Source organism: Coloeus monedula (genome assembly GCF_965178545.1).
Source record: "Coloeus monedula genome assembly, chromosome: Z".
Taxonomy (NCBI): domain Eukaryota; kingdom Metazoa; phylum Chordata; class Aves; order Passeriformes; family Corvidae; genus Coloeus; species Coloeus monedula.
Window position 1 is genome coordinate 30,470,861 of NC_138822.1, and position 26,090 is coordinate 30,496,950.

The 26,090-nt window shown below is 40.4% G+C and overlaps 1 pseudogene across 1 annotated transcript in view; it reads left to right on the forward strand.

The window, feature by feature from the left end:
• LOC309584667 (3'-5' RNA helicase YTHDC2-like) overlaps positions 1 to 23,122 on the forward strand; it is a 29,068-nt pseudogene extending 5,946 nt beyond the window's left edge. Inside the window, exons 6-29 of the transcript in view lie at positions 523 to 625; positions 1,825 to 1,981; positions 4,663 to 4,756; positions 5,855 to 6,003; positions 6,382 to 6,517; positions 6,867 to 6,993; positions 8,004 to 8,069; positions 8,836 to 9,018; positions 9,189 to 9,285; positions 9,362 to 9,449; positions 9,551 to 9,631; positions 10,576 to 10,658; positions 11,968 to 12,073; positions 12,208 to 12,327; positions 12,675 to 12,948; positions 13,469 to 13,595; positions 14,077 to 14,282; positions 14,997 to 15,192; positions 16,315 to 16,424; positions 17,871 to 18,160; positions 18,563 to 18,740; positions 19,747 to 19,950; positions 21,781 to 21,963; positions 23,033 to 23,122. The product of the transcript in view is annotated as a 3'-5' RNA helicase YTHDC2-like (transcript). The remainder of the gene's footprint in view (positions 1 to 522; positions 626 to 1,824; positions 1,982 to 4,662; positions 4,757 to 5,854; positions 6,004 to 6,381; positions 6,518 to 6,866; positions 6,994 to 8,003; positions 8,070 to 8,835; positions 9,019 to 9,188; positions 9,286 to 9,361; positions 9,450 to 9,550; positions 9,632 to 10,575; positions 10,659 to 11,967; positions 12,074 to 12,207; positions 12,328 to 12,674; positions 12,949 to 13,468; positions 13,596 to 14,076; positions 14,283 to 14,996; positions 15,193 to 16,314; positions 16,425 to 17,870; positions 18,161 to 18,562; positions 18,741 to 19,746; positions 19,951 to 21,780; positions 21,964 to 23,032) is intronic.
• The last annotated feature ends 2,968 nt before the right edge of the window (positions 23,123 to 26,090 follow it).

Here is a 26,090-nt window from a genome sequence, read left to right on the forward strand (position 1 = left end):
GGAGAGACCCATGTTCTCCTTATCCTGGTCCTGACCCTGTGAGTCTTCCATTGTATTTCCTCTCCCCTGCCCAGCTCAGGAGAGGAGGGATAGAGTGGCTTGGGTGGCACCTGGCACCCAGCCAGGCTCATCCCACCACGTGTAGGCAAATACAAAGGCTATATCCAAGCATATGCTGAGGAATTGGAACCTGGTTTTCCACATGGGATTTTCTAGTAAATTGAATGACATGGAGAATGACTGTTTCTCATGGTTCTGTTTAACTTTCTTACTTATTAAAATTTGAATCTGATGTTTCCAATTAATCCACTGTTGAAAGTTAGGAGCGCAAGCACTAAGAGTTGTTAGGAAATGTCTGGGAATAGGCACAGTTTGAAAACAAGTGGTATGCAGGAGTTCTTTGGTGAGAGAACTGTAATGCCTCTTCTGGTCAGCAGCTGCTTTAATTTTTGAGCCATGGAAAGCTGCTAGCAGCCTTTAAGTGGTGCAAAACCCCTGAGTCGTCTCTGTGCTCTTCCATAGGGTTTCTCCAAAGACACTGGTAACATTCTGCACTAATGACATGCTCCTTCGCACACTGATGGCAGGAGACAGCACCCTCTCCACTGTGACGCATGTGATTGTGGTGAGCATCCTGTGGTCTTTCATGTGTTGCTTGTTAATTGGAAAATGAGGTCCTCGTTTGTTTTATTCAAATTTGCTGAGCGTTTTCGGTGGTTTTGTTTGGTGGAATCTGAATTGACTTTAAAGACTTTCTGAGTCCTTAGTGTAGCGTGCATGTTTTGTGCGCTTTGGTGCTTTTCTGTGTGTTTGCTTGTGTTTTTCCCTGGAAAAACGTCTTATTTTATGTTCATGCCAATAATTAGGTGTGGAATCAGGAGGAGTTGAGGAGGACAGAAGTGTAAATTTTTCTGAAATTCCTCTGTCGGCAGAAAAGCCTTAGGGAGGCTTAGATGTGGTTCGATATGATTGTGTCAGAATTTCTGATATCGTGTATTTGTTTCAGCAATACCAGGTTTTCAGTCCTTTTGTTTGCCCAGTGTTTCCAAGATAATGTGCAATCTAATTGCTAGCAAATTGTTCAGGAGCGTTCATTTGTGATTGTGTTAATATTCCTATTGTGGAATTCCGTAAGTAAGGGGAACCAGAATGTTGATGGCAAGATTTAAGTATTCCACTACTGAAGACAAAAAAGTCACGGTAAGTTGAGGTGCCTACCTGTTTATCAGAGTTAAAAAAGCATGAGAGTGGTCTATTAATTCTTGATGTCAGCCTACAAACCTTGTATTTGAGTCCTTGTTTCATTCATTCATAATACAAAACAAAACAGAAGAATGACAAAGATGATTAACCAGTTACGTCCTTAATTTATAGGCTTTGTGTATGACTTGTCTAAGCAATGTCTTTTTTTCTGATTATGTGGTGTCATACATTTCTTTAAATGCTCATCAGTTGTGAAGTGAGAATTTATTAAAATAAGATTTGTAGGATTTGTGGTTTGTGACCTTTTCTTGACATTTGGCTTCCAATACAAAATTAGAGAGGTTTCAGACATTAACTTTGGCCTCTGATTAAGGTGTGTGTGGCTTGTGCGTTGCAGTGCGCTCTGCTCTGATAAAAACTTTTTGAAACTTTTTTTTTGCTTGTGGATAGTTTAAAAAAACCCCCTTACCTTAACCTAGATTTACACAGTGTAAGGCCTCTGTAATGTACCACCAAATCATGTATTTTATTTTTTTAAAAAAAAGGGTTGTATTTGTCAGAAGTTATGATCTTGAATCTGTGATGTTTGTTTATCTCTTGGTTTTTTTCCTTTTATTACAGGATGAAGTACATGAGAGGGATAGGTTCAGCGACTTCTTGCTAATAAAACTGAGAGATGTGCTGCAAAACCAGAATAATTTAAAACTAATTATTTCTAGTGCTGCTCTAGATGCAAATCTTTTTATTAGGTATTTTGGAAGCTGCCCAGTAATACACAGTAAGTACTTCTCTTAACTCTTAAATCTGAGTATACCTGCCCCAGACGCACAGATTTCAGTGAACTGTAGCAAACTACTCTGAGTAAAGGCACGTGGTGAATACACTGAGAATTACAGCAGTGCCTGTTCTTTGTGTCTTCAGGTTTCTTGTTTCTTAACTATTTACGCCTACTTCAGAGGGAAGTGTTTTTATCGCTGGGAGTTCTGTAAATGCAGGAATGTCCTGGCCCTCTCCACGTTTAATTCAAGAAGTAGGAAAAGGTTATTGAAGTGCTGTCTCCATGCTGGTACAGGACTTAGGAGCTACATTAGTGTGATGCATATTAATACATTGCAGCAGATTCTAATTCTTCAGATCTCATAAAGGTTGTTACTGGATAAGTCGCAGATAACTGTACCTGTTCAGTTGAGAAATACAGGAGGCCTAGGCAGGTTTGGTTTCATGCTTCAATCACATGATTCTTTGTTTTAAAGGAAATTAGTAGCTGTTCCTCTGGGTAAATACTCAGAAAAGACATCCAGTTTCTGTTAGTTTATGGTCAGCCTCGGTTACCTGCAGTTAGATGACTTTCAGATGCAAAGAAAAGTTCCCATTATTGCTGCTTTAATTTCATTTGACTGATCTTTAGGAGAGGCAAAATACAGATGTGTGGGAGATGGGTGTCGCGATAGAGGGGAAACCCAGACGCTCAATATGAGTGATCAGCAGGAATCCGATTTATTGATTGTACCAGAACTCCTTATATACTAACAATAATAGGCTTTATGCATATTCGTAACGGCGCATTCTAAGTGGTTCACGTCGACTAAGCTGATTCTAAACCCCTCCTTAGACCCCCTCTCGTGGTCAGCAGTTCTGCCATTTTCCCTGGCCTTCTAACCACAGATGTCCATTGTTTTGCTGCCAAAACCTAACCTTGCTGGCTCTGCAAATAAACCCACAGTTCAGCAGTAAGGCTCAATGGTGGTTCAGTTACTGAGCAAGATACATGTAATATTCTGTAACTTCAGTTGTTACACAGGATGTGTGGTGCATTGTCTTATGAGACCTTGCTCAGCTAGCTGCAAGGGTCTATGTGCCCGTTCTCACGTAGCCAGCTTCTCAGATCAGTAAGCTGCAAAGAATCTGTATATCTCGACTCTATATGTCCCTTTTCACGTAACCAACCTCTCACAGATGGGGGGTTTGCGTGGGCTTGTTTTGTTTTTCCCACCCTCCTGGCTTGCAGGTTTTCTGCATGGGTGACCTCCTCTGGCAGCTTGCAGTCCTCTTCCTTTTTCAACAATGATGTCCAAGTTTATTGTCTTTTCAACAGTAGCTTTTAGGAGAAATGCTTTATTTGACAATCAGGTAGACTCTCTGCATGTCAGCCTGTTTTTTTAAAAATCTCAACAGTTCTAGGAAATGGGTGGCATCAGTTATTGGTTTGTTTTAGCAAATGTTCGTGACAAGGAAACCTCGTTGGTTTTTTACAGATAGAAGTGTTTCTTTCTAGTGCCCAGTCCTGAACTTCTGCCTAGTAAAATAAGGCTTGTAACTTGTTTGAGACAGGAATCTGTCTCAATTACACATGATTTCATGTTCTCTGAATTTTTTTTTGCAAGGGAGAGCCTCAGCTGTGATTGCTGTGTGGCTTTCCAGTTTCCTCTTCTTGCAGCTTCCTATTCTTTTAGATGAGAGTATATTTGTTTTGGAAATTCTGCTGAGAGTCGCTCCAGTTTACCACAGTGGTTATGCTGGTTGTGTAGCAGGCCAGTAGCAATTGGAAAGATGTTTTTTCCTTTTTTGTTTTTGAGAATTTAAGAATTAAAAGAAGCAGCTTTAGACTTCTGTCTGTTAATGTAATGAAAAAGGTTTGCTTCTCCTTCAGCAATATGGCTGACAAAATCCTGACCACAGAAACCAACATTTTGTAGTTGTGGATTGCTGTAGTACACAGAGTTTGTGATGGGTGTTGGAAGGCTTCCTCTATGACAGCTTCTCGAAGTATGTGAACTGTAGATGGTTCTTTCTGAAGGAAAGTCCTGAGTGATCTAAAGTCATCTTAAGGGACCAGAAATCAAAATGTTGAGATTTGAATTCTTCATGTGAAAAGCATCCTTTAATGTTCACAGATAAGGTCTAGAAAAGAGTCATGTTGAAAAAGAAGTAAGGATAAATTATTAGGAGGTAAAGACCACTGGGATGTCTCATCTGTCCAGAAGTATTCAGTAAAGAAAGCCCAGCTTTGCTGAATCAGTTGAGGACGCTGAGAAAAGTCTTATCTCCTCACACACTTCTCATGAGAGAAAGTAGTTCAACACAAAGATGTACTGTCTCCTTGAGGAGTCTTGCACAAAGCTGTATTAATTGCTTGTTAAATAATTGCGTTTTTACTCCAGGTGGCAGGCTTACATGGTGAGTTCTTGTTTGTAACCCTAAACAAAAATGGCTGTTTTCTTCTTCTCATTTTAAAAAATTGCAGTTAATAACTCTGAATCTTATGAACATCTCTTGCTATAACAGCTGATATAATTGAAGAGGTTAATGAGAAACAAGATAGCATTTGACTTTGGAAATGTTTTGTTTTGTATAATTTTAAGAAAAATGAACTCCATTGAAGATAATTTTTTTTAAAAAATAATGCTCTAAGTGAAGCTGGGGAATATCTCATCTTTTATGGAATTTTTGTACTTTCAGTCCAAGGAAGACCTTTTGAAGTTTAAGAGATGTTTCTGGAGCACTGGGTATACAAACAAAGGGATGGTAAAGTACAAAAAAGAGAAGCAGCAAGGTTGGTGACCTAGTTAATCGTAAGGGTTGGCAATGAGAAGCATTGCTTGATTGAACAAACGATTAACAGGATGATTTTCTGTTAAAATTCCAAAGTCAGGAGATGAAGTGAGACGTGATTAGATGACAGCAAGTGTCTTTAAGCTCTCAGCATTTGCATTATTGAAATGTAATGTTCATGGAAGTTCTTGCAATTAAAGAAGAAAATTCACTTTGATTGAGTGGTTGCATTCTTTTTACTTTCAGTTGATAAATGTCTTATTTTTTCTAATTGTTATGGTGTAGAATTACATATAATTGGGGGCTCTGCCCACATGAAAACTACAGGAGCAGAGGATGCTCTGTACCTTTGGGTGCAAATGCAAGTGCAGCTGTTAAAGGAGGCAGGATTTTGTACATCTTGCACAAAATGTACAAGTTGTTCCTATTAGTATTTTTCACTGCATTCTTCAGACATGGATGTATTTTTTAATAAGCATTCACACTCTTAAACTAAGTATAATTGGTTTTCAGTTGATTAAGTAGCTATTACTTCAGCAGTTTTTCTGGCAACTGAAAGTAATGATCCTAATGATCATTTAAGGAAAATTTTAAAAAAAGGCAAACCCCAAACTATAACATACAGTCCTGACTGGATGTTTATCCCGGTGCTCGGTTGCGATCCCTGTGGATAGAAAAGTTCAGTTAAGACACTGGTGTCTTCTACTGTTTCTTCCACTTGCATACAAAAATAAGTTGTTACGTGCAGGGGCTGTATCACTTGTCTCCAGAATTCCACTTCTGGAGAAAGATCTGGGCTGAGATTGTGTAGAAGGTAATTCCTTAGGAAGCTCCTTTGACTGCAGTAATTTGGAATAATGGAGGCTTAGGGGGTTAAACACCAAAATGGTGGGGTTTACCTTCTTCTCACAGCACTTGTTTGCAGTGGTGCCCTTTGGGTACCCTTAAACACGTCATTTATGTTGGACTGGTAGCAGCATTGTAGATTAAATAAAGCTGATTAGGTAAAACTTTGAGCTGCTGTAATTATTTTTTAATAGAAAACAATGGATAATAAAGATGACTCTAAAAATTTCTTGGGAAATACTTTGCATTCTAGAAGAGAAACAGAAAACCACTCTTGCTGAGTGGTGTTCCGCTCAAGAAAACACCAACAAACTGGCATGTCGGAGACAAAAATCAGTTCCAAGGGCAAATGAAGAGTACAGTCTGTTGGATGATGGTGGTGACACAGTATTTAATCAACTGGTAAGATTTTCCTTTTGTTGCGAGAGAAGTTTATATTTGTGTTCCATTACTAGCCGTTTAAAGTGTGTTATCTGAAGCGCCGTAGGCTCTCAGGTATTAACGCGTTTTAAGGGTCGCTTTACTAGGACGAGCTGCTCTGGCTGAAGTGGGCTTTTCGGTTACGGTGGTGGTACGCAGCTTTTCCTCAGATCAAATGGCTCGACTGCCCCTGTGTGAGTCCTTGCATAGGACACAGTCAGTGCTTTAACTGATGCCTGAGTGGTGGATTTCTGATTGCTGCTGGGAAAACGAGCTGTTCAAATTCTTTGTGGGTAATGTGTGAGAATAGAGACACCTCTTGGAAGAGATTCATCTTTCAGTGTTGTTTTGTCTCATCAGACTGAAAAAGATGTGAATTGCCTTGAACCGTGGATAGTAAAAGAAATGGATTCCTGTCTGTCTGACATCTGGTTGCATAAAGATATTGATTCCTTTGCTCAGGTGTTCCATCTAATTTTAACTGAAAATGTCAGTGGTAAGTTTTGTATGTTATTACATAACAAAAAAGCAACCACAAATTCATTTAAATTTCTATGGCTACTTTCATCTTCAGTTTCAAATGTTGTTACTTTTGCATTCTGATGCCTACTGAAAAAATGAATAGGGCTAGCAGAATTAATGAGTTGTTTAGTTCATTGTTGTTGTTTCGAAGTATTGGCAGAAGTGTGCTTCTAAAACAATGTGGAATTCCCATGAGCTGGCTGCAGAGATGAGTGAGGAAACAAATTCTCTTTGGGCTGGAATTTGAAAGCAGTATTTGTAGAATATTTGGAAAAAAAAATAACATTTCTCTTGGGTTTGCTGATTTTTTTTTTACTTCTCAGTTGATTATAGGCACAGTGAGACCGGTGCGACTGCTCTGATGATTTCTTCAGGGAGAGGCTTTTTGAGTCAAGTAGAACAGCTGATCAGTATGGGAGCAAGTATCCACTGCAAATCATCCAATGGCTGGTAACAAACAAACAGAGAAACCAAAAGATAGATTTATTTGTCAACATAGGAGAGAGAAAGAAAATTGTGTAACATCTGAATTAATTTGCTAACTTACCAGACTGCTGTAAGAGCTATAGATTTTGACAGCCTAAACTGTTTCTAACTTCTGTTGAAGCACATTGTTTTCTGTAAATTCTACATGGAATTCTTAATTACGCGGTCTTGATTATGGGCTATAAGCTTGGTTTCAGTATGTCTTATTTAAGACACTGGTTAGTGGAAAGACTGTAATCTGCTGAATTCCACCAGAATGTTTGGTGATTCTTATTTTCATGGAGTTACCTGTGTAAGAAGATCTTTGTGTTATGTTTCTAAATATGCTGTAGCATGTAAAAATATTTGTGAATCTGTCAAGACTCAAGCTTTGTGGTCATGAAGTGTGTCTTCATATAAACAGGAAGTACAGAAAGTAATTGTAGTATGGAAGGCTAAGAATTAGGATTCCAGGGCTCTGATATTTGGTACCAACACTTGAAAAACTTGGGAAGGAATGCAGTTTAAAGGTAAACCAGTGAACTGCACTGTGAGGAGGACAACTTCTGAAAGGCATGAAATAGCCCAGTATTTTCCCACATTTTGATGAAAAACGCCTGGGGTGTGACTTTTTGGGACGACTTAAAGGGTACTGCAAACAGGCAGGTCTGATCTCTGCACACTGGTGTGGGCTTTTTAAAGGAATGGCACACTGTTCCTTGTTCCACGTTTCCTTGTGCGTGTTTGTGTTGTCCTCCTGTGTAAAACTGACACTCTTGTGTGGTAAGGAGCTGAGTTACCTGAAAATCGGGTCGCTGTTACACGTGTTCATGCACTTCAGAATGGGAAGTCGCAGATCCAGCAATAACAGCATTGCTAGCAATACAGAAGTGGACACAAAAGTGTGGTGTCAGCTGTCTCCTCGCATGATGTGCTATTCATAGTCGTCTTTTGAAGTGGAAAATCTGGTCAGAATACCTGTGCCACTCTTTCAGGACGGCTGTGGACTGGGCTAGGCGCTTCAGACAGACAGAGGTTGTTGATCTGTTGGAATCCTACAGGTGAGCTGTAACTGCTTTGCAGAAGGAGTTGTGGTGAAAGGAAGTTTGAGGTTTGTGTTCTTTTAATCAGAACAGGTTTTAGCTTTTTATGCTTTAAAATCTGGGCTAAATAGCAATACCTTTTTTTTGAGAATAGGAATATTTCAAAAGCAAAGAACAAAAACGTTTGTAGTCAGTGTCATGTTGTTTAGGCTAGCACAACTTGCTGATTCTATACTATGAACCATTTTATCTTCACATGCTTATTTTGGAAACAAATCTGTCATGTGTTTTTATCTGTGTATTGTTGATACACAATAGACATAGTAAAGAAACTTTATCGAAGTAACGTGTACACTAGGCCATTCAAGAATGCTTCTTTGATTGACTTACAGCTATCAGAGTTGAGGTAGTGTTTTGTAAAGGTTACATTATTCTGATTTCTCTTCGTGTAGTTTCTGCTAGTGGGAAATTTTTGGAAAATACGTATCTTTTAAATATTTTTCCTTGAACTGATAAACGAGAAATGTCTTCAAACTTTCATTCACTTACGGTTGTGTCTCAATGAAGTTTAAGAAAACTAAAGTTAACACTGAAAATTGGAAGTTGCATGCTTTGTTGGGTTAACATTTAAGTCAGTGAACAGTACTAGTACTGTGATTCTCTTCTGCTACACTTAAAAATAAAAATTCAAGACCGGTGGTCATGTTGGTCTTGATCTAAGTTTGAGTTGATGGCTGAATGCAAACCTGAAGGGAACAGCCTTCTGCGTATTTTTTTATTACAGTGCTTCATTCGGATTTGGAAATCTGGATGAAAGTTCCCTGGTCCAAAAAAGTGGTAGTGACCTTAGTGCAGAGGACAGACAGAGAGCTACTGACAGCTTATCATCACAGCTTTGATGATGAAAAAGTGGATCTGGATCTGACCATGCACTTACTCCACAGCATCTGTCGTAGCTGCGATGCGGGTAGGTAAATACCCACACTCCCAGTGAATTGTTGTGGATTCAGCTTCTGATGAATCCTGCTCGCTCTTTGGAAATCCCCAAAAGTTAAAACCTTCCGAGTGCTGGTCTGCGTGGCGCTGACGTATGTTTGAATCTTCTGTTTAACTCTGCAAACCCACTTCCTTCTTTAGGAGCCATTTTAATACTTCTTCCTGGATATGATGAGATAGTGAGCCTGAGGGACCGCATTCTTTTTGATGACAAGAGGTTTGCTGATAACGCTCCCAGGTAAAACCTTTAGTTTCTGTGGCTTTCCATTGCTTCTTTAAAGGATCCTTGAAACGTGCTTTTTGTCTTGCATTAGATACCAAGTTTTCATGCTTCATTCGAGTGTGCAGACTTTGGATCAGAAAAAAGTGCTTGAAACTCCACCTTCTGGCGTCCGCAAAATCCCAAGTATCAGAGGGCTTGGTCAGATGCGACAGTGATCTATTTTGCCTTTGCTTCTACAGTTACTATAGTTTTGGTTGTTTGGTTGGTTTTTTCATTGCAGATTCTTTCTACTAATATTGCAGAAACCAGCGTAACAGTCAGTGATGTTGTATTTGTCATTGACTCGGGCAAGGTGAAAGAGGTACGGCTGCCTTAAATTGTCTTTGGGAAGTGAACTTCCTAGTGCCATTCTAAAACACACGGTGCATGAATTTTGGAGAGCTTTTTTTTTTAACTTATCAGTAGGCTGAGAGCTAGTGCCTGTCAGGCAACAGACCTCACTGAGAAGTTTCAACATCCATTTGTTCTATGACAAACACTGTAAATAGCTAGCTGTCTAAAAGCCCTGTAAAAACTAACGTAGGTTGAGGTGTTGATGGATCTTTCTTTTTTTTTGTAATTTGGTATTTCGGTTTGATTTTTAAAACAAGTCCTCCGTTTAGACCACCACCTTCTGAGACTTGGAGGACACTGGGAGTTCCTTTTGTCCTACTATTGTATCAAGTCCAAAAAGAACCCATTAAGCTTTTAAGCACTTTTTTGGGTGTGTTGCATGCCTATTCCTAAGTTACTTGTTCAAGAAAAGTGAGATAACATAACGAGGCAATTTAAGACCTAGTGTATGGCTTTGAAAATGGAGTTGGATTTCGTAGGAGATACACACACCAAATTTCTGAAGTTCTTACAATACAGTTTCTTTTGGTAATTTTACATCAAATCTAGGAAAATAAGGAGGTAATTTCCAAGTGAGATAAAGAGGAAAACTTTATTTGGTATAATAATGTATTTTTGCTTGCTTTGTGATATCTCAGGACGCAGACCTGACATATCTTTTACTGACTTGCAATTACCTGTTGACTAGAAAAAGTTTAATTTTGAAAACTGTGTAGCACAAAGATACTGCAAAGGAGGTACCATCATAAATTCACGGGAAACTGAGACGATATCTTTGTGCCAGAAGCTGCTGTATATATTACTATGTCATACTTTTTAGAGAACTTCTGTTGGTAATCTAAATAACTAGTAACTTCTATTTCATGTGCCCTATTCAGTCTTGGGCTTATGTACCTTTCTTTGTTTTTATAGAAGTCTTTTGATACACTGAGCTGTGTTACAGTGCTAAAAATGGGGTGGATTTCAAAAGCCAGTGCTATCCAGAGAAAAGGCAGGTAATAAATGCCTCATAATGGTTCTTATTTCGCAGATCTCCACCGTCCTGTGTGTTAAGAATAAAGCACACAGCATAATAACTGTTTCTAGCCTAGTCCAGTGTCGTGTTGGACAATGGCCAGCACTCATTCTCTGCAGATGAGTAGGGGTCAGCATGTATTTCCTTGGAATCATTTCCCAAGTTGTAGAAAAGTGATGCTCAGGCATTTCCCAAAGGTCTAGGTTGTTTTCCACCCCATTAATTTTTAGCGGGGGGGGGGGGTCCCACGTGCAGGAGAGGCAGCCTGAGACACGACACGAACACCGATACGATTTGAGCATCGTGCTCCCGTTTTATTGTTTACCTTCACCAAGTTAGACTTTTTCAAAGTTCACGCCCCTTTCCCATGAGAAAGCCTCTAAGCAGCGGGGCAGCTGACCAGTGTATGCCTTTTCCCAAGGCTGTTCAAGGCTGCCGGCTAGCAGGTGCCTTGCAAGCCTATCTTCAGCCTGAGGCCCCGTCAGGGGTACTTCTGCAACAGCCCTGGGATGCCCAAGCTCTCCTGGGGTATCTCATGCCCCTGTTCCACAAGGAATTCCTCTACATTAATTTGTTCTCCTTCCTCTTCCTCCCACGTAGCACCAGCAGTCACAGTGTCCACCTGTTTTCACACCTTGTCTTTGGGCAGAGGACTGCCTATTTCACTTTCTCCAAACTATCCACGACTTAACAGGCCATGATCATATTCTTCCCAACACTGTGGGTGAGGGCTTGGAAGTTTTGTAGCAACAAATGCCCATCAATTGCCAGCAAATGCCCAAACAAATGTTTCATCAATTCTGTTGGCATTAAGCTTCAAGTATTTGTGTGTGAATGTGAGAATTTGCTGTCTCTGTCCCTTCAGTCACAAGCTGTTTAATCTTTATTCTACCTTTTACTCCAAGAGTAACTTGAGTTTGGGGGATGCGCAGGGAAGAAACGAAGTTCGCAGCTTAGATTCCTTACAGCAAAGGATGATTGAGATTTGGACTGGTCTTAGGTTAGCAAAAAACCCACAGCCTTTACTTAGATGAGCCTTGTTTTTGTTTCTCCAGATTTCTCAGTGTTGGGTTAAAATTACAATAAAAAATTTCCATGCCATCAAAAATAATCCACGCTTGGAAAACTCACACTCTGTGTGTGACTTACACTTAGCAACACCTTCTTCACAGAACTGCTTCTGCTTTTCCATTCTAAGTTTCTGTGTCTGTTTGCTGGCTTTTGGTTGGTTGGTTTTGTTTTTAGAAAAAAATCCTAATTTTCACAACTTCCCATACTTTATTTTCAAGGGCTGGGCGCTGTCAGCCTGGAGTCTGTTTTCGTCTCTTCAGCAGGCTCCGATTTCAGAATATGTTGGAATTTCAGTCTCCAGAACTTCTAAGAATGCCACTTCAGGTGCATGTTCAGTTTGAAATTGTAACTTCAAAAAATTTAATGTCATCAAACCATACTATTAATTGCAAAAAATCGTGTGTTGGGTTTGTTTCCAAGTCTTAGTAACCTTTTTTCTTCTGCCTTTGAACTTGCAGGAGATTTGTTTATACACAAAGCTTCTGGCTCCAATTAATTGTCCAGTTGTGGACTTCCTTATGAAAGCTCCTGATCCTCCGCCTGCTCTAACTGTCAGAAATGCTGTGCACATGCTTAAGGTCAGGAAAGGAATAGGTTTAGGTGGGAATTTCATTTGATTCCATATTTGTGGTGTAGCAGCCTATCTTACTGGCTTCTGTTTGTACTGAAGCTGTTTTTAATTACTTCAGGATGTTTTGAATTTTTGCTTATTACCTGTTTTCATTTTGTGTGTGGGGATGTGGTTTTCCATGTCGGGGAAGAGAGTGATTCAAAGTCGTCTCTGTTAATAGCTGGACTTGCTGTTTTAGTGTTTGGGAAGAAGTCTGGTTAATGCCCAGTATTCACATCCTTTCTGCTTTCACTGTAAACTGATTTAGTCCACTGTCCCTGTCCCCCTCTCCTTTGTTTGTTTGTTTATAAACAGACCATAGATGCCATGGACCCTTGGGAAGATCTCACTGAGCTTGGTTACCACCTCACTGAATTACCTGTAGAGCCACACCTGGGTAAAATGGTGTTGTATGCTGTTGTGCTGAAGTGCCTGGATCCTGTTCTGACCATTGCCTGTGCTCTTGCCGGCCAAGACCCTTTTGTGCTGCCCACGCTGGCCTCCCAAAAGCGTGCAGCCATGCTGTGCAGGAAGCGTTTTGCTGCAGGGACGTTCCAGTGACCACATGGCCCTGCTCAGGGCTTTCCAGGTAGGATTTCAGTTCAGAGAGTACTCATCACAGGAGATCACCCATCAAGGCAAATAATGTACCAGTCTGCTTGGATGTAGAGTGGTGGATTGTGATTAAGGCCTTGGAGAAGACGTTATTTTTGCCTAGTGGCTTTCCTGTGTGTTGGACTCATCAATGTGTGAGGGAACACTTTCTGTGGTATGTTTTGTTGATGTTTCCAAACCTTACAAGATTGTGAGCGTTCCAGCCATGTGCCAACAGTGTGGCTCTTTACATCCTACTACACTGATAACTTCAAATCATGATCTTAATGTAATGATCTTTATTGAATTAATCATTTTAACTTGACGTAATGATCACTGGAGTGAACAGGTAAAGAGAATCTAATTCTTGAAATTAGAAAAAAAATCTAGTTTGATGCATTTACTTCCAGAGTGGGTTTTGCCTTCATTTTATTGACATAAATGTAATTTTTTTAAAATGCATTTTTTAGTTTTAGCTAGTCAAAGTGATAGGCAAATGTGAAAAACGTTTTCAGGCGTGGCAGAAGGCGCGCGCTGATGGCTGGGAGAGAGCCTTCTGTGAAAAGAACTTCCTATCCCAAGCCACGATGGAAATCATCGTAGGAATGAGAACACAGCTGCTTGGCCAGCTTAGAGCCTTGGGTAAACAGCTTGGAAGAAATTTTAACCTCGTTTTAAAGTCCAGCCTATAGAAATTGTAACAGAAATAATGTTCACTGGTGTCATTTTTCTTACTTAATTTGAATCAGACCTTCACGTACACGTTGATGCAGGGTATGGTGTAGATGAGGAAGTGTGGCTGATCTAACCGGAGGCATCCTCATCTCATCTCCACATGGCACTGCATTTCAGTGTTGAGATGAATTTCTTTGGGTCATTATGTTTTAGTAAATTATTCCCATAGGAAATGTCTTTGTATTGTAGAAAGTAATTGTATTCTGTGTTAGTGTGCAACCCCTTATCGGGAGGGATTTCAGTGTAATGGTTTCTTCTTGATGCTGTTAAGGTTGGCAGTGGTGAAAGATGCAACAAATTAGTAGTTTATTTCACCTTTGCTTTCAAATTCCTTTTGGGAACCAAACACAAGCTAACATGGCACCGTTTTGTCCTGTTCTTCTGACAGGTTTTGTGAGAGCCAGAGGAGGAGCTGCTATTAGAGATGTTAATACTAACTCTGAGAACTGGGCTGTAATTAAAGCTGCCTTAGTGGCTGGGATGTATCCCAATCTTGTGCATGTAGACAGAGAAAGCCTGGTGTTGACTGAACCAAAGGAGAAGAAAGTGCGATTTCATCCTACCTCTGTTCTTGGTCAATCTCAGTATAACAAGGTAAAATCACTTTGAATTTATAGCTCACAAAATAGAGCACTAGAATCTATCAGATGTTTTAGAAACGTCTTTTCCTAGTTGTCAGTACTTTAAAAGCAGCAAGGGCATTAAACACTGCAGCTTTAGAAAATACTTTTCCTACCAGTTGGTAGAATTGGAGTTGGTTCATTTTTCCATTGTTTCAATTAGTCCTTTCTCCAGATGGAACAAGGCAAAATGACAAAAAACCACCCCTAGTTGTAAAATTGTTGTAAAGATATAATCTCTTAAAAGCAAGAAGTTCTGCTCTGAAACTTTTCTTCTTTAACATCTCTTTTTAAAGCAAAGTATTTTGTTTCATGGTGGTAGGATAATTTGTGCATCTGGTTGAATTCTCTCATGCTTTTTTATTTGCATGTATATTTTTATTTTTATTTTTATATAGGTATATATTATATATGTATATAATTATATACGTATTTCTTCCTAAAGATACAGAATCACAGAAGGGTTTGGGTTGGAAGGGACCTTAAAGCTTATCTCGTTCCAGCCCCCTGCCATGGGCAGGGACACCTTCCACTAGTCCAGGTTGCTCAGAGCCCCACGCAGCCTGGCCTTGAACACTGCCAGGTTGAGGCATCCACAATGTCTCTGGATAAAATGAGAAAGATGTTAAAATGTATGTTAACTACAGGTAGAGGGTATAATAGCCCAGTCTTACCTGCTCTTGCACAGGTTCCCCCAGCAGATGGACAAGCTGCAGCCATCCAGGCCCTCCCTACAGACTGGCTTATCTATGACGAAATGACGAGAGCTCGCAAGACAGCAAACGTCAGGTGCTGCTCTGTTGTGACACCTGTCACCGTGTCCCTCTTCTGTGGACCAGCCAGACTGCCAAGTAATGCCTTGCAGGCATCTTCAGCCTTCCGAGGTACACTGGAGTGTGGATTTGGAATGTTTCCATTGGCATGCACCAGTGTGTGATGTGCAAAGCTTCTTTTTCAGTCATTTTTAATGCATATGTTGGCGACTTCTGAAATAACAGTGTAATGATTCTTGTAGCTATTCAGGAATAGTTTGTAGGTTCTGTAACAAATGTCTCAGTTTTGGGATTCCTTACAGATCCATATCCATAACTGACACAGTTCTGGGGTCTCAGAAACTACAGTGCAGTTTGTAAGGAGAGAATGCAGCCACAATGTCTAATGATAATACTAGTACTGAGAAGCGTAGCATGTGTGTTCTTTTTCTCCAGACTGCTTTATTTGATACTTCAGACCAGATTATTCAAACTGAATAATTTAGAAACAATCAATGTGGCAAACAAGACATACTGCTTCTAGCTGACACATGCATTTTCAAGATATTTTCCACTGATGATTTCTAATGTCAATTAGCTGTGCTGTTAACTAGAAGTAATGGAGAATATATAGAAATTTCCTTTTTTTTCTTATTTAAATGGAGTGCTGTAGGAATGGAAGCAAAAATAACTGCTGCTATTTCTCATAGGTTGAATCAAACTGAAAGTCCAACTTATTTGTGAAGCTTTTCTGTCTTGCTTTTAAACTGTTGACCTTAGAATAGTGTTCATGCTGATTGAATTGCGCTCTAGGAAATAAGGATTCCTAATTAATAGCCATACGTATCTATAATTTTCTTTTTCTTACTAGGTCTTTATCTAGTAATCTAGTAAAAAAATCTGCTCTTTTACTAGGAAATAGAGCCACGTGTGGTTTTACAAACAGCTTCAGGCAACAGCTGGATTGTGGCTTGTGAATACTGGTGAAGGTACATGAGTTGAGTCAGACCACGTCAGTACAGGTTTTTACACAGTAGGATCTTCAGCAGGTCTGGCTACTTGATTGCTCCTATCTGGAGCAAAGACTCTGCAGTGTATTTGCAGAAAAGAAGAAGTAGTTTTACAACAGTTTACATTGTAAAGTCAGTTTTAGAAGGAAAAGGATTTATTGCTGGTAATGCGGTAGTGTTCAGGTTTTTGTATATAAGTAGAAATAATACAGAAATGCTAATGCACCTTTTCTCTTTAATTCAGGGGGAGGGGTATCTAACGATAGCAGTGACAGTGAGATGGAGGACAAAACAACTGCTGATCTGGCACTACTGAAGCTGGATGAATGGCTTCATCTCAAACTGGACCCTGAAGTACGTAAGAAATCACTCCTGTGTTTGCTTCATGTAGAAGGATTATAAAAAGATGTAAAAAGGTTTTTGTAACGTTTGAGTAGCCAGGAATTTTCTCTAAGAATGTCATGGTCCGTTGGGGTCTGTCAAACTAAGTACTCTGTGATTTAACCCATATTTCGTGAGCTCATCAAGAGTTAAAGGGCTTCAATCCCCTTTGGCCCAGAGCTGTCACATGAATTCACGTATTCAACGTGCAAGTCGCAAGGTTTTGTAACCTACCACCCATACCTTTCAAACCTTGTACCTATGAGCAAAAAGACAAAAAATAATTGGTCACCTAATCCAACAGTGAGAGTGCTCTTCCCTCTTCCTCCATCATGGGGTGTGGGTGTCTTGTCTCTCACATGAGGGAGCAGGAAAGCCTCAGCAGTCCAGATGCTGTTGGATCTGCTTCAGAAACTTTCTGGGCAATATGATGTTTTATGTGTCTGAACTTGGCAGTTTTGTCTGTTTCCACAAGTGAGCACATTCTGAAGAGGCTGCCAGACAAAAGATAAGGGCTGCAGGGGACAGCAGGCTGCAGGTGACAGTGGCTGCATAATGGCCCTTTTGCTCCTTCTGGCCTCCTGTCCTGCCTGTGTGGTGCTCCATCAGGCCACAGCATGAGCTGGGATAGCCAAAATCTGAGCAGGAGCTGAGAGAACAGCCACATTGGCATATTGTGTTTTTCTTTCTCTGGGAGCATAACCACAATCGGATCGAAAAAGGAGCACTTGAAGCTGGAGCTGCTGAAAGAAAGTTGCTATCAGATTTCGGAAGGAGAAATAAAAACCTCTTTGAAACAGAAGGCTTTAGGTCATTGAAGAGCTGTGGCTGTGGTAGGAGGTAGTTTATGGATCATGAAACCCTGGAACTTACCAGCTCTAATAATAATGCTGTCTGTCCTAGACATGTCCAGAAGAGTGATTTTTAAAAATTCTTTTTTCAATGGAAGCATTTCTGATAACATGGGAATTAGACTCTAGTCTTCTGAATTTAGTCATTGCGTTTGAGCAGAAGTCTGTGTAAGAAAAATGCCGCTTAGAGCTCTTTTCCCTCAGGTAGGACTGAAGAGTGCATGAGTACAGATTGATTTGATAGGAAGGGCATAAAGCATGAAAAAAGTGGGTTTTCTGGAAAGATAAAAAGGAAAAAAATTCTGTGGATTTACAATGCAATGTTAAGTTTAGTACAGAGCTAAAGGAAATGTTCCAAAAATTACCTTGCGTCCAAGGAGAAAAATGTAAATTAACATCTTACTTTAAGTAAGAGTTATTCCCCCTCCCCAAGACCTTGGTCTTGCCTTTCAGTTTGGACCTTGTTCTCACTGGAATGTGAGGTGCTGCCTGATAGGAAGGAGTAGGGTACTCTCACCTGCCTGATGTAATTTTCATCAGTCTGTAACAGAATTGGAATTCATTACGGGCTGCTGGGATGCTGTTGCAACTCAGGCAGAAGTGGCACAGTTTGTTCCTGCGTCGTATGCGAGCTCCTTCTAAACCGTGGTCTCAAGTTGATGAAACAACTGTAAGAGCAATTACAGCTGTTCTGAGTGCTGAAGAGCAGTCTGCAGGTCTGCAGCAGCCTTCAGGAATTGGCCAGAGACCGAGACCTGTGACTTGTGAAGAGCTTCCTTTGGCATCTACATGGAAGTCAACCAACAGTAGAAAAAGCTCAACAGAAACTGAATTCTCTGACTCCTCTAGTGCTGAAAAGTAAGATGTTGAGGTCTTCTAGACACTGTAGGTTGCAATTTATGTATGCAAGCATCACTTAAATTTCTGCTAGTAATAAGGAGGTGGAAATAGTGGCAGTACAGTTGAAAGGTGTGATACTGTCCTATGCTGCATTGTAGTTTCACTGAGAAGTATTTCATACATGGGCCTGCTGTTTGAGAGAGCAGTCAGGAATATTGTCCATGATTTGTGATCTTGGAGAAGTAGCAGATGAGGTTTAGCAGTAACATTAAAAAACAATGCATGACCGGTATGGGTTTTTAGTTAGTGTTTAATATGTGTTGTAGTTGCTGTAATACATGTGGTCATGCAGTAGGCTGACAGGTATGTACGTAAATTGTTCAGTGAGTGCTTGTGAAACTCAAGGCATGTCCTTTTTAGAGTTTCGGTGAAATCTACATCTCCTGCACTCCACCAGCCAAAGAAGTACAAAGAAAAAGACATTTTGCTCTCCAAACGATCCTCAGATGACAGATCAGCTCAGTCCTCAGTGAAGCCTGCAGACAGCAGTAGCTGTCCCAGCCCCTGTGCTAGTCCTTCTTCTCCAGTATCTGCAAAGGTAGAGTTCTCCAAAGTACCACCCTGCTCTTCGAAAGTAAAGGGATGTCTTGCTGATACCATTCTGCAACAATTAGGTATTTTACTGCTAAATTAGGAACCTGACTTAACTTTTCATTTGTAACAGCTGCATAATGCTTCCTTCTGGAACTTAAAATCTAGACTAAATATCCTTGTTACGCTAGTTTAATACAGCAAAGATGGTATTTGTGGACTGCTGAGGTAAAGCTATCCAAAGTAAAAAAATGAGATTGTTTTTTTTTTTAATAAATGGTGAAGGTGTATTAATTTTTTTCAACTAAATTAGTACATTGTACACACACTTCTGAAGGTTTTGGATTCTGCCTTTCTGTTTCTGTAACAGCATCCATTGATACAGATTCTCTTTAAATATTGTGTTATCTGTGTTACCTGCCTTATTATGACTGCTTGGGGGTTTTTGTGAGAGTTATTTTAACAAAGCACACATTTAACGAGCTTATTGTCATAATTGTCCCCGTATACTTGAATGGTAAACTGCAGTGATACTAAACAGATCACTGAAAGGAAACCTCATGGACTCGCTGGAGGATTTAGTAATTCCTCTTGAGTTTTTCAGCTTTTAGGTTGAGTCAGTGTAAAAGGAAGAAAACATGTTTCCCGAAGGTAGAAATGGGAGTGGTGTGCTGTAGGCTGCAGTCTAGGATGATTCATTTTGGTGCCATCTCAAGGCGTGTCAGACTTAAACAAATTGTAATTAATCACTAAGCTTTTTACTCCTATTCTGCTCTACTTGTTTTCGGCCCCTCACAGAGGAACTGTTGAGAAGTGCTATCAAAATGTAAAATAGACGTCAGATACATTTTAAAGCTGTTTCAGACAGGACCAGCTGATTTTACATTTCTTCTAGAAGCTGGAGGAGGAAGGGAGGAGCACAGTCAAGGATTTCCATGTTCATGTGTGTAAAGCTTCAGAAATAAAGCCTGGTTTATTTTGTTGTCTTTATTAATTTAATTTATTTTTTCCAGGGTTGCAGATCTCCTTCACCAAGCCAAAATAGGCCAGTTCGGTACTTTATAATGAAAAGTAGCAACTTGCAAAACATTGATATTTCTCAACAGAAGGGAATATGGTCCACTACGCCAAGTAATGAAGGGAAACTGAATGGAGCCTTTTGGGAGAGCAGCCTGGTTTACTTAATATTTTCTGCTCAAGGGTCTGGATGCTTTCAGGTGAGTCCTAATCTAAAACTAAGTATTAGCAGCGGTTGGTGGTTTAGGAGGCTGCAGCAGATGACTGTGTGTAGTGTGGACAGCTTTGCTTATGACTCCTGGCCTTCTGAGAAGCAGAGCAGTGTGCAAATGTCTGTGCTTGCTGAAGAAAGAGCATTTAATTCTTCTCTGAAACATGCTCTTCTAGTTAGCTCAGTTTGTCCCTCGAAGGCGGAGACAGAATTGCCTCCAAACATCATGAGTCAGAATAATGTTTATACCCTACATTAATCCTCTAAAACAACAAAAAGCGCCCCAAAAATCCTGACAAAGTCAGGGATTGCTACTCTTTGCATGCCAAAGTGTGTATTGTAAGTGAGCAAGGAGTTACAGGCAAGTCATAGCTTTCTAAAGCCAGGAAACTCATACATTTCTTTATTAAAATCTTAATAAAAACTGGTTTTATTCACTTCCAGTTAGGAAGCTGGCCGTGATTCTTCCAGAGCTGTGTCTTGACTTCATGTTCAGTGAGATATATGTCAACAGTTTGTTGGTCAAATCTCTGGTCAGTTTGAAGTTAAAAACTTGACCTGGTAGTGCAAAGTTGCGCATTAGCTTTGAGCCAGCTAAATTCAGTTGTTCCAGGTAAAGAAAGGCCCACTTACTTCTTCATATATAAGCTCTTTGTAAAAATCAGCTGAACTGAAAATCTAAGGAACCAACCAAAACACAGCTGTCTTGGCAATACCACTGAAGGACTGCAGTGGCATACTGTGTACGATGATTTGGCAAACGCAGGTGTAATACTGGCAAGTAATTTTCAGCAAGCCAGTTGATACCGAAAATGGGCGGTTGCATTGGTGCTCTCAGGCAGGGAAGCGGGGGAGGGAAGACACGCCGACGTCAGGAGTGCAGGTGATTGACCTTGCCCTGCCCTTCCAGTTGTGACAGGGCACTGCACCCTCATGGGAATGTGGGATTAACTTCCCTATTAATCTTCTGTTGTCCCAACTGTCTCTTTCTAGTCCACATTTATTTTTTTTCCACTGTTCCTTTCATTAATTCTCATGTAAGTCTGCCTTGAGCTATGTAGGACTGCATGTCTTACAACAGCAGTGAGTGCTGCTAATTTACACAGTGAACTGCATCTTTTGGACTGCTACATCCTAACTGGCATCAATTCACCTGAATAGTTGATACGTTGTCTGTGGGGTTGGGTTCACTTCTGGTTTGGTTGGGGCGTGGGCAAATCAGGGTGTCCTGAAGTAAGTTAAATGCTATCTCGGGTTTGGGGTTCCTTTCATTTTCTTTCTGAATACTTGTCATGGTGGAATTTTGTCCAGCTTCACTAAAGAAGGAAATAAAAGCAACTTTGACTTCTTTCTTGGAAGAACAGCTACACTCTCCTGATTCTATGTGAAAGTTAATGTAGAGGGAACACGAGAAGGAACAAATGGATTTCTGCAAAAATAACCTACAGCTGACGAGGAATGTGAATGTCTAACGGACTATTCTGTACTGGAATATTCATCTTGATTTCCCTCTGCTTCAGGTGGTTTTGCAACAGCTTTTTAATCTGTTACGAAGCTTAAAAAACCTTCAGTGATAATTTTGTCATTGAGAGACATTCCTTACGGTCAAACCCTACAAGGCATATTTGAAGTGGAAAAAGAAGTGCTACCTCTAACTTTCTAGATGTAAAACATTTTGGAAGCTCCAGCTTCATGGTGGAGAGTGTGTTAATCACTTTGAAACTATTTTGAAAGTTTCACAGGAAGTTGAGTTATTTATCTCGTTCTGCCACAGACAGATGTGGTCCCATTATGTCTGTTCTTTCCATTTTTGTCCCAGGGGTTTGCTAGAATGGGTTCAGCAATTGGGCGTGAGAAAAGTCAAGACTGGGGATCTGCTGGTTTCGGAGGTGTGTTTAAGGTGGACTGGATCCGAAAAGAAAGCATTCCTTTTCAGTTTGCACACCATTTGCTCAACCCGTGGAACGACAGTAAGAAAGTACAGATAAGTAGAGATGGCCAGGTAATGTTACCCTCTTCTAAAGTTTTCTTTACTTGGTAGAACTGTGTATTTTTTATTGGCTTGTTCAGTTTATCGCCACTTGTTCGTGTGTCTGCTAATCTGAATCCCAGTTCATTGGTGCATTGTACCTTCAGCGAATGCAGAATTACCGCTGAAGTAATGGAGACATTTTGATAAGATCAAAACAGTTTCTTGCTTATGTGTTTAAAAAATTATTTAAAGGTGGATGCTTCCAAAAAGAAGTTGTTGGGGTTTTTTTGTAATTTAGTTCTGGAGGTTTGTGCCATGTTTGGTTGAGATGTATTCTCTTAGACAGTCTGTTACACCCAAATAAATGTTCATAATTAAAAGGTTTTTTCTGTAAAGCCTGAAGAGAATCCCGAGTTTTGAGGTAGAGTAAAGCTTAGGACCGTTCTCAAATCTGTTAAAGCTCTAACTGCAACTACAAAAAGCCAAAGAATTGGCACAGAATTTCTCTGTGGCAGTTTCTGCCCTCTCTCCATCCCCTCCCAAAACATCTTGATGACTCAAGAGCTAAAGCTTTTGTTTCACCTTCTCTTCTCCAAAACTCTCTCCAGTTGTAAGAAACTGGAGGAAAGAAGTACAAGGAAAGGACAGCCACTGTATTTCCTGTGACCTCTCTTTCCACATTCTCCACCACGCTTGATGGAATTCAACTTAAAAGATGTGGAAAATAATGATCTTGAGTTAGTAAGTGAGTGACCTGTGGGAGGTACAAAGTATCTGGTGCGTCTGTTCTTGTGTATGGAGGTAGTGTGTTCACTGGAATGATCTTTGTGAGAACTGACATCTCACTGGGAATGGAAACACCCCAAACACCCTCTAGGCTAGGGTGGCTTATGAAAGTTTTTATCTCCTGCTGAGCCCTAGTAAGAAAACCTTGCTCTGCTGGGAGTTCTAATGTTTGTCCCAATAGCAAAAGGGATGAGCTCTTGTAGAAGGTTTGAAAGCAATCACCGGCAACCTCACCTAATTCAGTAATAAATCGTTTCTGTATGCTCAATAGTAGCAGTGCAGATAACTTCCCGGATTTCCTGATCCTTTCTAGGAGCTGGAACCACAAGTTGGAGAGCAGTTGCTGCAGCTTTGGGACCATATTCCTTTGGCAGGAAAAAACCTGCCTGAGCGTGCCAAGTAGTATGGCAGAGGTAGTTACTCCTGCGTTGCTTCCTGGTTTTGTGGTAGAGGAAAAGCTGTCCACACACAGTGTATCATCACTGTCCAGTCTTTGTAGCTTGTGGAAGGACAGGTACACTTGGTACTAAATAGTCTATTCATTTTGATTTTTTTCCAGCTGGTTTAGGTTGTTGAAACATCAGCCACGAGAACCAGCAGCATGTCTACAGTAAAGATGAGGAAGAAGGCGGCGCAACAACCTCCTGACGTTCTTAGTCATGCTGTGCAGCTAGAAGTGGAAAAATAAGAGGGAATTGTGTTGTTTTCAGTGTTTCCTTGCCAGCCTGGTTTTTGGCTGAGTTGGTTTTTTTACAGTAGTGTGCAGCTGATACTTAAAAATACAGTGAAGTTCAAAACAAAGTTTGAAACAATGGACCCCTTGTAAGTTGTCTGTGGGTTTAAAATAGCATAGCAGACAGTTGAGATATGCAGTTTACAGTTAAAGCTTTCTCAGCCCAGTACAAGGTATGAGAATGTAAATGTTAATTAATCGGTCTTGCAGTTGAGTTAAAAAAATAATAACTCCAAATATGTTGAAAGGCTCCATAAGTGTTGGTTGAACTTCTGCATCCACAGTGCAAGAGAGAAGAATGTAGTCATACAAACACCTAAGCAGCTGGAGATGTGAATTTTGAAGTTATTTAAATGTAATTATTTTTAATTAAATTTATTTTATTTATTAATTATTTAATTGTTATTGGATTTGATTATTTTAATTAAATTTCATTTAAATAAAGAAGAAGGAGCATGAGACTTGTGAGATTGGGTGCGTCCACTGATGTTTCAATTATTTTTCACCTTTAAGATGGGACTCACACCTTGACAGGCTGAAACAGTCTTTCAGAGGCCTGCGGCCAAGTGGCACTTCAATAGTTCACTAACTTAGGCACTGGTAGAAGAGTTGTATTTCTTTAAAAGAATATAAAAAATAATTACCAGTACCATTTCCTTGATCATTTAACATAGTCTTCATGCTTGCTTTCAAGTTGTTTCTTCTTCTTCCATACCACTACTGTCTTGGTTTATTTGGCTTTTTCTTAGTCCTTAACGTACTGTACTGTAAGGCTGGTATAAATTCAGTGTGATCACTGTCAGCACTGTTTGTGGTCATTCTTTGGCTAAACCAAAACTTTTTTCTGCTGCTGAGCATCTACCTATTTTCTCATGTCTGTTCAGGATATTACCCTGTGCATCCATTTTGCCTTCTGTGTAGCGACCTCCATACATGAACCATCAGTTTTACCTTTGCCAGGACTAACTGGGTGCATGTAAGGCTCTACTGCCTAATACACTGTGTCTCAAGACAGTGCATGAGGCTCTTGCTGCCTTTTACAGTACTTCCAGGCCTGTGCCCACGCAGGAATGCGGGGCAGTAGTGCCTTGTACAGATCTACAGGGCCCTGTGCACTCCAGGGACAGAGATGGCCCAGAGAGGGAGCACAGGTGGGGTGTAATGTTTGGTTAACCAGCCCAGGTAGGACTTCTGCAGCTTGATGATAAAAAGGACAGTCCAGCCATGGAATTTGCATTCCACTAGGCCACTGGCCAGTCTAGAACACTTGAGTGGAGAAGAGATTGTACCCTCCTTGCCTGCCTGACAGAGACATGGTCATGGTAAGTCTTTGTATGGCCAGATGTTAGATCTAGCTCAGTCATGGTGAAGTACATGATACTATTATTATTATTACCCAAGTAACTGTGCTACTGATCTGTATTTTCTCATGCACTGTATTTAGAGGTGGACTGTTTATCCCTTAAGCTGTTGGTCTGGTGTCTGTAACCATCTCCTTTTAGCAGGGCTGCCTAAAGCCCTTTCACTCCAGTAGCACAAGTGGACTGCCACTTTCTGTGATGATACCAACAGCATCATCAGCCTGCAGAAGAACTCCAGCACTGCAGCATAGTTTTTAGACACCTCACCTGCCTGATCATGACTGAGTGTGATCATCGTACCTGAAGTGAAAACTAAAGCAGGAAGAAGGGCAAGGACCTGAACCTATCTGAAAAGTAATAGGGCAGCAACAGCCAGCAGTTCAACACAATCCTTGCATTGGTGATGACAAACGGGGGAAATGGCCTGTGACCATCCCCTCAGCAACAGTAAAAATCCCAGATTGGAGGTTGTTCTGTGTTAAAGAGTAAATTAAGTTCTTGCAAGCTAGACCCTTGTCCATAACTAGAGTGTGGAGGAAGGGAACATAAATAGGGTTCTGAAGGATAGTCAAGAGTTTTGCCAAGTTTGTTCATACATGAACAAAACTTGGCTGAGAAGTGCTGGTTCAGGACAACTCCAGTCATGTTCCTCAACACAGAAGGTACGAGCTTTGCCAGTGTCTCATGGGAAAATGCTGAGCTGTGCTGCCTCCTCAGGAACATATTCCTGCAAACAGGTAAAGGTGGCAAGCTGTTTAGTCATAGACTTTTTTGTTGTTGTTAAATACTGTGTAGCATGAAATTGCTAATCTGTCACAACTATTTGCTTCAGTATTTGCTTTCTTGCATTTTCTTTTTCCCACTATTGAACTGGTGTAATTTCTGCTCCGTCATCACAGCATCTACAAAGACATGGTGGGCTTAATTGTAGTGAGGGATTTTTTGAAGCTTCCATTTTAAATGCTTGGCACTGGCTGTTGTAGAAATGAAATCACAGCTCCTACCTGGCAGGCCCACCACAGGCTTGTGGTTGGATTAGTCCATAGTTATTCCCAGGCACTTTGTCTTTAGAGCGAGTTAAGAGTGGTTTTTGCAGCTACTAATTCTAACTTTTGTTTCTGTGAAATGATGCTGTAGTGATTGTTCAGAGCAGCCACTTCTCCAGATGTATTCAGTCGTGGTGTTCACTATCTGGAAAACATTAGCAGTTAGTCTCGTGTTCTCTGCATCTTCCTGTTGCCACTTAGCTGCTCTGTTTTCCTTCCCTGTGGATCACG